The sequence below is a fragment of the Vulpes vulpes genome, unplaced genomic scaffold (assembly GCF_048418805.1).
Source record: "Vulpes vulpes isolate BD-2025 unplaced genomic scaffold, VulVul3 u000000703, whole genome shotgun sequence".
NCBI classification, from domain to species: Eukaryota; Metazoa; Chordata; class Mammalia; order Carnivora; family Canidae; genus Vulpes; species Vulpes vulpes.
Genome location: NW_027325743.1, coordinates 909976 through 922400, shown reverse-complemented (window position 1 = coordinate 922400; position 12425 = coordinate 909976). Strand labels below are relative to the sequence as shown.

The window sequence follows — 12425 nt, the reverse complement described above, 5'->3', positions numbered from 1 at the left end:
TGAGTGGCTAAGTGTCGGGTAGAAGCAGAAAGATAATAGAAACAAGCGTGGAAATGTCGGTCTTGGAAAAGAAGGACGTGTCGTCCTGAGGACTAATGGGGGGAAGTAGAAAAATGGGAAGACACAGAAACTTCAGGTTACGTATATGATTCCCTCATTTCACAGATGAGGAAACTGAGGCACAGAGACTTTAAAGATGTATTTATTTATTTATTTATTTGAGAGAGAGCAGATAGTGGGGGGGGGGCAGGGGAGAGAATCTGAGGCTGAGTCTGCCCTGGGCCCCAGGCCCCACTCGGCTCCACCTCACAAGCCCCTGAGGCCATGATCTGAGCCCAAACCAAGAGTCTGACGCTCCACTGAGTGAGCCTGGGGCCCCATGGCTCGGACACTCTGTAATGACCCCTAGTCAGCGAAGGGACTGCCAGCTGAGGGCAGACGGCCGAGTCCCAGGCCCCCTCGACCCCACGGCCTGCCTCGCAGACCATGGAGAAGGTGCCAGTCTGTAAAGTTCTAGAAAAACAAGTGAGTTTGCTGCCAGTAGCAAGGGCTACATCCGTGTTCACATTCACGGGTCGCATTTCCTTCCTATAAAACGTGAGTGAGCCTGCAAACACGCGCGTCTTATGTGAAGTAGTTGCAAAGCTCAGTTAGCTCCGAGTTAGACTGAACCATCCCCTGGTCATGAGCCCATAGCCAGCTCGGGAGGTGATTTTCAGGGTGATACTATCAAGACGGAGCGACGTGTCCAACTCAACTCTAAGTGTGACATTTCTCGCGTTCTTAATCCTGGAAGCGAGCTCCAGAGGTACCTAAGCGCTAACTTACCTGACATTAATTCATCATTGGCCTTAATTAATCCTTGGAACAGAGCATTCTGGAAATATTTTTTGTTCTCTCGCCTCCTGTTACGACTTGCTGCTTTGTTAGGTTTTTATTGGCGCCTCCAGTGGATAAATCCTGCTTGCTCGGTGCCCTCTGCCTGGCCCCACTCCCTCCTGCTCCAGGGATAACGCCCCCAGTCATCACCCAGCCCCCGCCTTCCACCACGCTGTCCCTAAGCCCTTTCCTCCCACTCCGGCTCCCGGAGCGTGGGCCGACGCTCCAACGTCCTCCTCGGCCTGTGTAGTGCTGTTTCGTCTGCCTCTGCTCAGGTGCTGCTCTGCCACCTTTCCCAGCTCCTCTTGCCATGAAGATGTTCGCGTTTCTACAAACCTGTCTCACCCACGCTCACGCCATCACCCCTAATCATTTGAAATCTCGTCGAGGGCGCAGGGACCGGTCTCATCCTTTCATCACACCAAGGGCGACCACTAAGCGCTGTCTGAGATGGACCGTCCAAGACCTACATGAAGCGTTTACTGTTCTTGGGAATCACCTAAACAACGAAATGATCTTTTGATATTAAAATTATGCTATTGAGGGAAATATTATTAGAGACAATGACTGCTTTCATAGCAGGTAGTTCAGGTGCATCGATAGTAGTTAACAAACAGAATAGCTATTAGACTCAAAAAACAAATCTACCGGATTAAAATGGAAGATTATCCCGAGAAACCTCTCCTAGCTGGCTAATGGTCAGAGTATGATTCAGCTTCAGGTGTCAGCTTGTGGGTATACCAGAAGCACAGAAGGAAGTTTTGTTATCAATAATTAGCGCGACCACTGTTACTAATTACGTGTTAAATTATGACTACTCTAGGTTCACAAACTAAGAAATGGCAAAATAAATGTGTTCGTAGGGGCGCCAACTCAGAGCCCACCTTCCAGCCCTTTCTTCTTGGCGCCCTGCAGAGGGGAGGGTGAAGCGCTTACCGAGCAGCAGCTGCCGTCAGAGGTTGCCCCGATTTTCCCCTGCAGGGACGAGCAATTCTACTTCTCAGAAATAATTTCTCTGGCAAACACCATAGGGGAGATTTGGGCATTGCAGAGTTTGGACTCAGACTGGCTCAGGTTTCAGTCCTGCCATATGTGAGCTTGACGTCTGTGAACGTCGCTCCTTCTGCCGAACGGGGCAATGTCAGAGGACTGCGAGGACAGCCTGGAGGACGCGCGTGGGCCTTGGCGAGGGGCCTGGCCCGCGGGAGCCCGCCTGGCACCGAGCCGCCGGCTGCCCTCTAGGCCTTTGCCCGGAGACACGCTGGCTCGTGAGCGGGAGGAGCTGACATTCGCAGAGAACCGTCTGCACGGACCCGAACCAGTGGCTCGGGCTCAGGAGTCACCAGGGCAGCCCGTAATCAAAAGGGCTCGGATGAGCGTGGCCGCGGCTTCGGCGCCCGAAAGGCCAAACGTGGTCTCAAGGCCGCAAACCTCCCCAGCTGCCCGCGGGAGGCCGTGGCGCGTGGGCCGGGCCGTGGGCCGAGGAGGGCAGCAAGGCCTCCCCCAGCTGCCGGGGCTGGCCTTCGTCGCGGGGAGAGCATCTCCACGGGCTCTCCCGCGTCCTGAGGACACCAGGTCCGGGCCGGCCTGGGCACGTCCCGCAGCACACGGAACCGTGTGTTCTCACCGGGGCTGGAGCTGAGGACGTGGGCTTCGATGCAAACACGCTGCGCTTGAAGCGCTCCCCTGGGGCGAGAATTCTCACAGTCTGCGACCTTGAAGAGTCCCCACCGAAGCTCGGGAGATGGTGTCATCCTGCGGAAAGTGGAAAGATGCTGGACGCGGTTAGAGCGTAGTGTGCGTGGCTCACCGGCTCGTCCTAACCGTCGGTGTGACCTGTGGCCGGACGCCCGGGGTGCGCGCCCCCTTCCTCCTGCCTCCATGTACTCTTGAAACCATCACACCCATTCCTCTGGTTTGCGGTGTCACCTACCTGTCGCTACCTACCCATCTTATGTGTAACCTGCCCTCTGCCCTCGGGGCCAGACCCACGTGAGCACTTGGGAGCCTGCGGACGTTCCCACCTCAGGTGTGTGCCCAGCCGCTCCCTCCCCGTCTGCCAACCTGTTCTTCCCTCAGACTTCATTTCAATAAATGGCACCTATTCCCCGCTTCTCCACATTTTGTCCCAAGTATATTGGAAACCAATGGTCTTCTCTTCACCTTCACCGCCACCAATCCGCCTCCGGCCAAATCTGCTCTACTTCCTACGCCATCGCACCCTCCTCCTCTGCCAAGCTTCCTTGTCCTCTAATGAATTTCCTTGCGTATTTGTTTTATGTGACTGTTGTACAAACTACCATTAACTTAGTGGCTTAAAAAAGCATGAGTTTATGACTTCATAATTCCCCAGGTCAGGAATTCTAGGCCCGGGTTACGTGAGTCTGCTGCTTAGGATCTCGTTAGATGGAAATCGAGGTGGCAGCTGGGGCCTCGAATCCCACAGAAGCCAGGGCCCTGTTCTCAGATCACCCACTGGCTGAATTCAGTTCCCCAGGGCTCAACTACGGAGGTGCCCACTGTAGGTGGCCTGGGGTCACTCCCTGCTTCCAGAGGCTGTGCCTCGATCCTCGCCACCTGAGCCCTCCGCTGACAACAGGAAAGCTCGCTTCCTTAGGCCAGCGGGAAAGGCTGTCCTTTGAGCGCTCGCCTGATGAAGTCAGACCCGTCCAAGTCTCCCTTTTGAGTAACCGGAGTCTATCTCAATGGGGACCTTGGTTCCGCAACAAAATCCCTTCACCTTTCCCATGAAAGAACCTAATCAGACTCCGCCTGCACAGAAGGAGGGAGGATTATACAAAAATTTATACCAGAGCCAGATAGGGGGTCGCCTATCGCACTGTGGCTTCTACTCCGTGGCCTTCAATCCTGAGGATCATCCAACCAGGATGTTTTGAGTAAATCACAAATTTACAGACTCTAAATCATGTCACTAACGTATTTCCTGTTTCGATCACGCCTAGTTGCATTCATACTAAAATTCACATTTCTTCTGACGGCCTACAAGGTTTTATATGGTCTGATCCCTACTGGCTACTCCGTAGACTCGATTTCACTGATGTTAGCTCACCTCACAGCCTCACGGCCTTCTGATCCTCAAACATGCTCCTCTTATTCCTACCCTAGGGCCTTTGGACTTGCTATTTCCTCCGCCTGGAATGCTGTTTCCCAGTTACTTACATGACTGGCTCCTTCTTGCCATTTAGATCCCATTCCGAATCTTACCCTCTTTAACCACACTATGTAAAATCTCTCCTTCCCCCTAGCAACCTTCTATTATATTATTTTGGTATATTTTCTGATTCTTTTTATGCTTACCTATTTACTGCCTGTGCTCCTCATTTAAATGTAAACTTTATGAGAGGCTGGACTGCATCCATCGACTTCACCACTATTTCCTCATTATCTGGAAGAGCGCCTGGTAGGTGTCCACATGGTAGACGCTCAAAATATGCTGTTGGGCGAAAGAGTCTATCAGAATTAATCGTACTTCACATAATTCATGATGAAAGAATTCTGTATTCACTTTGGGCAGATTCTTACAGGGTACGAGGAAGTGGGAAAAGAAACGGTGAAACCAATCCCTCACAGTTATTCGTTCCATTATCGTTCAAAACAGTCACTGCAGATGGAAGCGTAAAGGTTGTGATCATGGAGGCCACTGTCCTGCACGGTGTTCACTTCCTTACTAAAGAAAGAAACTAACACAAAACAGAATTTTGCTCTTGCAGGCTTTCATCTTTCTACCTGAACTATCCCTCCAGGCAAAAATTCCAAATAAAACCCCCATTCGGTTAAACAGGGTTGGGTGGAGAGAACCTGATCTCAAGGTATGAGCCGCAGTGGTGACAGCTGCAGCTGGGCGGGCGAACCGCAGCATCTCTCAATGCCTTTAGGCTGGACAGAGTAACTAGGTCATTGACCTGTAATCCAAGTCTAATAAATTGATGGGAAAAAAGCTTAAGCATTTCCTCCTTACTGCATTTTCCAACTAAAGACAACAAACATTTTTTTTTTAAGTGAGCATTCCCAATACAGTCTTGTGGACATGATAAAGCATTTTTCCATTCATCAATTTTCTGTGCATGTCTTATTCATCATTTGTCGCTTCTTTTATTTATTTATTTATTTATTTATTTATTTATTTATTTATTTTCATTTGTCGCTTCTAATTGCATAATACGTAAATTAAGCTTTAGATCTCTTCGTGGTCGATAATAATCGCCCTCAACTTGATAATGATAACTCTAGAATCCACGACAACTTCTTATAACCTCAAAGAAATCTTAGAAAACATTACAAACCTAGAGTTTTAAAAACCCATTGTTGTTTTTTTTAAAAAGTCTTTGCATTACTTAGCAACCATCCTAAAATGGAAGAAGAAACGATTCATTAAGTACAAAAAGATGTGGCTTCTGCTGATGCACATGGTATGAAACGTTTCATTTATTTACATGAATTTTTTAAATGGAAAAATACAAGGTGTGATTTCAATAGAATAACAATTTAAAAATCTATCATTCCTAGAAAGTTCTCTATATTTTGTAATTTCAAAAATAATAAGTATGTTAATGGTGTTTTTATTGCTTCTGAATATTTCCTATACTTTCCAAAGTTCCAACTCTTTGTGTCCTTGTGTCAAGAAACAAAATCAAGGACAATTGTCTCTCAAACTACCTGTTTTTCCCTCTTCTGTCACAAAATAGATAACTATATGAGATTTTACTTGGAATTTATACTACATTTCGCAAAAATAAGTGTGAGGTTACCAAAGAAACTATGCTGGTGTCTGACGCCCCCCAAGTGTCCTGTTACTGCTCGTGACTGTGGCCTGAACACCTGCAAGTAGGAGGAGTGACGGCCGAGCTCACGCTCTCCACAGAACTTTGGATTGTTTTTAACTGGTCTCAGTGTTCAAGCGAGCCCAGGGCTAGCCTCGGCCCGCCTGGTGGTGACGGCTGCTTCAGGGCGGGCGACCTGGAGGGGGAGAGCCACGGGGGCCGCGGGGCAGGTGCGCCCCGTGGTGGCAGCACCGGTCGGATCCTGGGGCTCGTTCCGGTGGCCGTTCTGGTGGCCGGGACCAGGGCAAGGTCCCCGGAGGCCGCGCTCCCATCCCCTGGCCTTGGGTGACGGCCGGGCCTGAGCCGGCTCGGCAACGCCGCCTCACAGATCGACAGGAGACCCCGAGCCCCAGCTCCCACCGTCCTTGGAGGGGAGCAGCCACAAGGGAGCACTCACGGAATCGGGACCCAAGGGCAGAGTCAGACCGACCGCTGTATGTCCTCCTGCTGGCTGGGCCGCGGGGAGATGCGGGCCACTGCCCCAGACCCCCAGGCCCCCCAGGCCCCCAGGCCCCCCGGGCCCTCAGACCCCCCAGGCCCCCAGGCTCCCCAGGCCCTCCGACCCCCCAGGCCCCCAGGCTCCCCAGGCCCCCAGACCCCCCAGGCCCCCAGGCCCCCAGACCCCCCAGGCCCCCAGGCCCCCAGGCCCCCAGGCCCCCAGACCCCCCAGGCCCCCCAGGCCCCCAGGCCCCCAGACCACCCAGGGCCCCAGACCCCCAGACCCCCCAGGTCCCCAGATCCCCAGACCCCCCAGGCCCTCAGACCCCCAGGCCCCCAGACCCCCCAGGCCCCAGGCCGGGTTCCGGGCGCACCCCTGTGACCCTCCGTGTCTCCACAGGCGCTACCCTGACTGCCGCTGCATTAACTTCGGATCCTGGTTTCTGCTTTCCTTCCCGGCTGCTGTGATCATTCTGCTCTTGTCCTGGATCTGGCTCCAGTGGCTTTTCCTAGGGTTCAAGTAAGTAGAGCCCCCATGCTGATGACGGGACGAGGCTGCCTGGGCTCCCCGAGAGCCGCCGGAGCCCCGCGGTGCCCGGACTCCCAGAGCCCCCGGCCTGGCTGAAGGCCCCTAGCAAGTCCCCACACGAGGTCGGCGGAGGACGGGGCCCGTAGAACCCAGCCCGTCCTGCCGTCCTTCGGTCCCACGCAGTGATTCACCGAGCGCTGGCGGGCCTGAGGCCTCCTCCTGATGGGCCAGGCCAGCCCGTCCGGGGGGGCTCCGAGACGTTTGTCCCCTCATGTACGTGGGCATCGCCTGCGCCGTCCAGTGCCCGTGGCCGCCGCCAAGACTGGCACGTCCTTGAAGAGCCGCAGGGAGAGCGAGAGCACGCCCTGTGTGTCCGGGACGAGGAGCCGGAAGACCGGGGACAGAGCTGTGGCTCTTCGCGACGAGCCATCTGTCTCGGTCTCAGTGTTTCCATCATAAAACGATGGAATTTAACTGGAAGATGAGTAAGGCCGCTTCCCACGCTGCGGTTCTAACGCACATGGGTGCCAGCTGAAAAAAGGTCAAATCTCTGTGTTCAAGGAGAATCTGCAAATATTACCTCGGCTGTGGCTGGAGCTAATGAGCTACTTAAATGACCTCAGTGACGGGCAGCGTCTAAAATCCCGAAGGGCTCCACGGCAGATCCGAATGCAGCCTATACCTGGAGCACATATAACAAAACCCCCGAAAGACCAGGGAAATGACTATAAATCAATCCCTGAGGATCTTTTCCTGAAAAAAAAAAACCAAAATAATTCAAATTCATCTTTACTGTCTTGTATTCAAATAATTTCAAGGACCTGTGAGCAAAGCCACACGCTCTCTGCCGGGCAGGGGGCCGCGGTCAGCTCCGCAGCCTCGCTCTGCAAAGCAAAGCGCAGTGACCAGGTGGTGCTCCCTGCCGCCCTCCGAGCCCCACCAGGAAGGTGCTCCTCCCCCTCCTTTCCCCTTCCCGGGTCTTCTCCAGAACGGCCACAGTTTTGTTCGTAGTCGGAAGACGGTACTGATGGCTCTAAAACAAACAAAACGAAACAGCCCACTCTGTGCAGATTGTGGGACCAGCATGCGGCCGTCTCCCGCTGAAGCAAATGTGTGGCAGGTCACGGACCCCAGCAGGGGCCCGGGGAGGCCAGCTGCATCCTAACGCCCCTTCCTGGAGACGCACGCCGTTGGGGTGGCTTCAACCGCACGGGTGGCAAAGCAGGAGGCGAAGGGCGGCAGTGCCAGCCGTGGGACAGCGCCCAGGCCCAGACCCACAGCGCTGTCCTTCCCTTTCACTACGTACAAGGACTTTATAAAAAATGTACGCGACCATGGTCATTATTTTGAAGTGGCCCACCGTGCTTGAAGGGAAAACCAAGAAAATAGAGGGCAGGCGCACTGAAGGGGGTTGTGTAGGTCAAGAATGCGGGGAGGTGCCTGCGCTAGGCAAGGCCCTGACCCACGGTCCCGGGCACCTTGGGGCAGCCCCCGCCGCCGTGTCCCTTAGGCCGCGCACGGCTTTGCCTCTGCTAAGTTTGCAGTGTCCGCCTCAGGGCAGCAGGGTCTTCACCTCCGGAGGCCTAAGAGCGACAACCAGAAATGATCAGCCCCTCCCCGGACAACGGGGCTGCTCGGGGCTGGGGGCGACACGGCTGACACCCCGTTATAAGTGGCCCCAGCACACCTGGCGGGAGCAGCTCGTCCGTCAGCGCCCTGAACCTACTCAAAGCAAGAGCTTGCCGCCCTGTCACCGGCCGCTCGAAGGCACCAACTTCATTTGTCTTCACTGTTTATCATCTTCAACCAAAAAGCCCAAGTACGCATGCAGTCCACTGGGCGAAAAACATTTTTTAAGGAGACTCACCTTTTTTTTCTTTTTCTTTTTCTTTTCTTTTTTTCTTTTTTTTTTAGAGAGAGAGGGAGAGAGCGTCAGGAGGGGCAGAGGGTGAGGGAGAGAGAATCCTAAGCAGGCTCCACAGCCTACACGGAACCCAACGAGGGGCTCAATCTCACGACCCCAAGATCATGGCCTGAGCCGAAACCAAGAGTCAGACGCTTAACCGCTGAGCCACCCGGGCACCCTGAGAATTTTTAAAATTCTACTTTCTGTCCTCTAGGTGGATCTCAAAGTGGTCTGTGGATCCGTTTCTCACAATACTCTTATTTAAATTGTGGCAAGGGGTAAAATTTCAAGATTGGCACTGGTCAGTAGTTTAGTTGAGATCATAAAAGTTAAATATTACCTCATCGATCTTAAATATGACAACATCCATGTAATTCTGTCCAGTGGTTGGAGTGTGTCCAGGAGAATGATTTTCAATACGTACGATGGATGTAAGAATTGAGGAAAATCTGTTCATTCAAAGGGAATAAGAGTTTAAACATATCTGAATAGCAGAGCTACGGAAAAAATAAGTAAATAAAAATGTGTGTGATGGTTACGGTCACACCATCTTAGACTTCTTATTTTTTCCCTCATATATATCCATGTTTAGCTCAGCAATTTTATTTATTTATTTATTTATTTATTTATTTATTTATTTATCTACTTATTTATTTATTTATTTTTAGCCCAGCAATTTTATAGGAGAACATGCTTCTGCACTCATTCTTTTTTCTAAAACTGCTTTTGCTGAGGCTCCCTTGGCATACAAAAAGCCGTAGATAATTAACGTATACGACTTGATGTCTTTGGAGATACGTGGACACTCGTGAACCATCATCAATGTGAAGCCCATAAACTTTCCCATCACCTCCTAAAGTTTACTGTTGCCCCCTTTGCTTTTTGAGGTTCTTTTTCTTCTTTTTCTCCTTTTATAGTCAAAGCACTTAATGTAAGAGCTAAGCTCTCAGTAAATTTTTAAGTGACAGTAGAGTGTCATGAATTATCGGCCTTACTTTGTGCGGTGGATCTCCAGGACTTATTTCTGGTGACTGAAACTTTGCACCCTTTGACTGACACCTCACCATTTCTGTCTCCTTACATTCCCTGACAAACAACTGTTTTACTCTCTGCTTTCAGGTGTTTGACTATTTTAGACTCTACCTATAGGGGAGACCATACAATATTCGGTTTTTCTGTGTCTGGCTTATTTCACTTAGCGCAAGGTCCTCCAAGTCCATCTGCGTTATCACAAATGGCAGGATTTCCTGCTTCTTTAAGGCTAATATTCCAGTGTATGTTTATACCACCTTTTCTTTTCTTTCTATACCGCTTTTTCTCTATCGACCTGTTTGTCGACGGACATCTGAGTTGTTTCCACACCTTGGCTATCGTGAGTCATGTTGCCGTGAACACGTGAATGCAGGTATCTCTTCAAGATCCAGATTTCAATTCCTTAATCCTCCACTCAGAAATACCTTCCCTACCCACACATAATGTGATCTAACTGAGCTACTTATAGACATTCCAAAAGATAGAACATAAGAATCTTAAAAAAAAAAAACAAAAAAAGAAAGGAAAAAAAAGCCATAAGAATCTAACCATTTGCTCATTTGTTTGTTCCACTGGAGGAGTTTTTTTTTTTTAAATCTAGGCCTAGAGCAGTACTTCACCTAAAAAAAAAAAAAAAAAAAAAAAAAAGTTTTGAAGATCTGAGACTTCAGGAAAGCAAAATTAGTCACAAGGGAAAGTGTCAGTAAAAAACGGAGACTGGCAGTTACCATTGGCAGAAGATGGGAAACTAGTGGATTCTATTAGGACATAAAGGATGAAAGAAACTTGAAGAAAAGAAAATAGAGTTGGTGTGCGTCCTGAGCGTAAGAGCCCTAGCTTCGACTCGCCTGACGATCAGCGTACACGACTTCTCTGCCCTAGAGAATGGCTCGAGTCTGGTATATTTTGTGCAAACTGATGGGTCTGACAACCAGCTGTCCCATAAGTTTGAGGAAGGTTCTGCTGAGTTGACGAGTCAAGTATTTGTCGTGCGTGCCAGCGCTGAGAGTTCCTGCACCGGGGCAAACACCAGCGGCGCTGCCCGGCCTTCCAAGCCTTCATCACCTACAGGGATAAGGCCTACACATGTGCAGCCAGTGACACTCAAGGTAGACAATAGAGAAATCAAAATCTAACACTCAGGTACGGAATAACCCGTTAGGTCGGAGATGAGCAGCACGTGGCAAAATTCCAGTGATGTGAACACTTCGAGAAGGAGGCGATCGGGGCAGGATGTGTGAAATACGGAACAAATATTAGGCCTTGAAAACGGAGCAAACCAGGCAAGACGGGAAAAGGGGAGAGGACGTTCAAAGAAGGACCCGGGGGCATCGGCGTTGCGCCCAGATCTCTGAGGCTGGCGGGAGGTTGGTATTTGTGAAGCTTTGGCGCAAATCTCCTCTTTAGGGTGGATCCTCTGCTTAACGGGCCCCATTATTGTTGTTTGCAGCTTCAAGGAGATGTTCAAATGCGGCAAGACCAAAACAGCCAAACAAAAAGCTTGTGCCGAGGTGATCAAACAGGAATACCAGAAACTCGGGCCAATGAGGTGAGACACGCGTGGGCGCACGTGCAAACCCTCCACACGCAGAGGCCTATGCGGCCCGTGTTTAAGGTGACGTGCACCTTAACGTGATTTAACGTGTTGGAACACGTAACGGGGGCCTGGAGCCCGCTGACCCTTGTAGATAGGACTCGACACGACAAAGCACATACAAACATTTCCCAGGCAGAGTGGAAGGGAGCCGGGGCCCTCTCACCCGACGGTCGCCCTCAGCTGCTGGTCGCGGTCACCTGGCCACGGTGTGGGCTCGGCCGGGCTCCGGGTGCCTGCGGGCGTCCTGGCCCCGGGCCGACTAGGCACCGACTCCTCCCGCAGGTACCAGGAGATCGTGACCCTGATCCTCTTCATCGTGATGGCTCTGCTCTGGTTCAGCCGGGATCCTGGGTTTGTGCCCGGCTGGTCGGCGCTGTTCTCCAAGTAAGCATCGTTCCGTGCCCCGGCGTGACCCTTCCGTCTCGCCCCGTTTCTCTCCTCGGTGGCCCCACAACAGGAGGGTTGGAGGGACTCCTCTCTCTGCTGGGAAGTGGCTCGACTGGCTCGGTTCTAATCTTTTCGGGACAAGAGGTGGGAAGGAGTGAAACGATAGGGGTGACCGCAGACGAGAGGTCTATGCCCAGCTGGATCCTCCGAACAGGCCCTGCTGGTCCCCCAGGGGTGAGGCCATAACGGGCCTGTGGGTGCCGGTGGGAGCAGAGCCCCGGGTGGGAGCAGAGCCCCGGGTGGGAGCAGAGCCCTGGGTGGGAGCAGAGCCCCGGGGCCCCTCTGGGTCTCACCGGGCTCCTCGCTTGGGGCGAGTCCCCCACATTTCGGGCCTGGAAGGGACACTGGCGATGGTCACTCCACGATGGGGGGGGGGGGGCGGCGAGACACGTGTTTCTTAGGTGACATGAATGCCACCCTGTCCTCGCTGGCCCCCGAGAGAGGCTCACATTCTGGGATTCTTCAGCTTATTATTCAGTTCAGTATCTCGTCTTGTCCTCTCATCGTGCTCACCTGCACTCTAGTTCCCTATGACTCCATCCCTGCCCCTATTTTGTGACCGGGAATTTCCAAGTAAGTAATTGCACCGATTCTACAAACTGACGTTGGGAGCTGGAAGCTGGGTCACGTTAATTTTACCTCCTCGCATCTCCCAGGCCAGCAGTCATGCTGAGTCACATGAAGTGAGGGGGACGACGAGACTGTGATTTCTAAATTAAGGACCAGCCTACATATCAATATAAATACTTAGGTTTT

The 12425-nt window shown here is 51.9% G+C and overlaps 1 pseudogene; it reads left to right on the top strand.

The window, feature by feature from the left end:
- LOC140596745 (solute carrier family 13 member 1-like) overlaps positions 1-12425 on the top strand; it is a 96761-nt pseudogene that overhangs the window by 54020 nt on the left and 30316 nt on the right.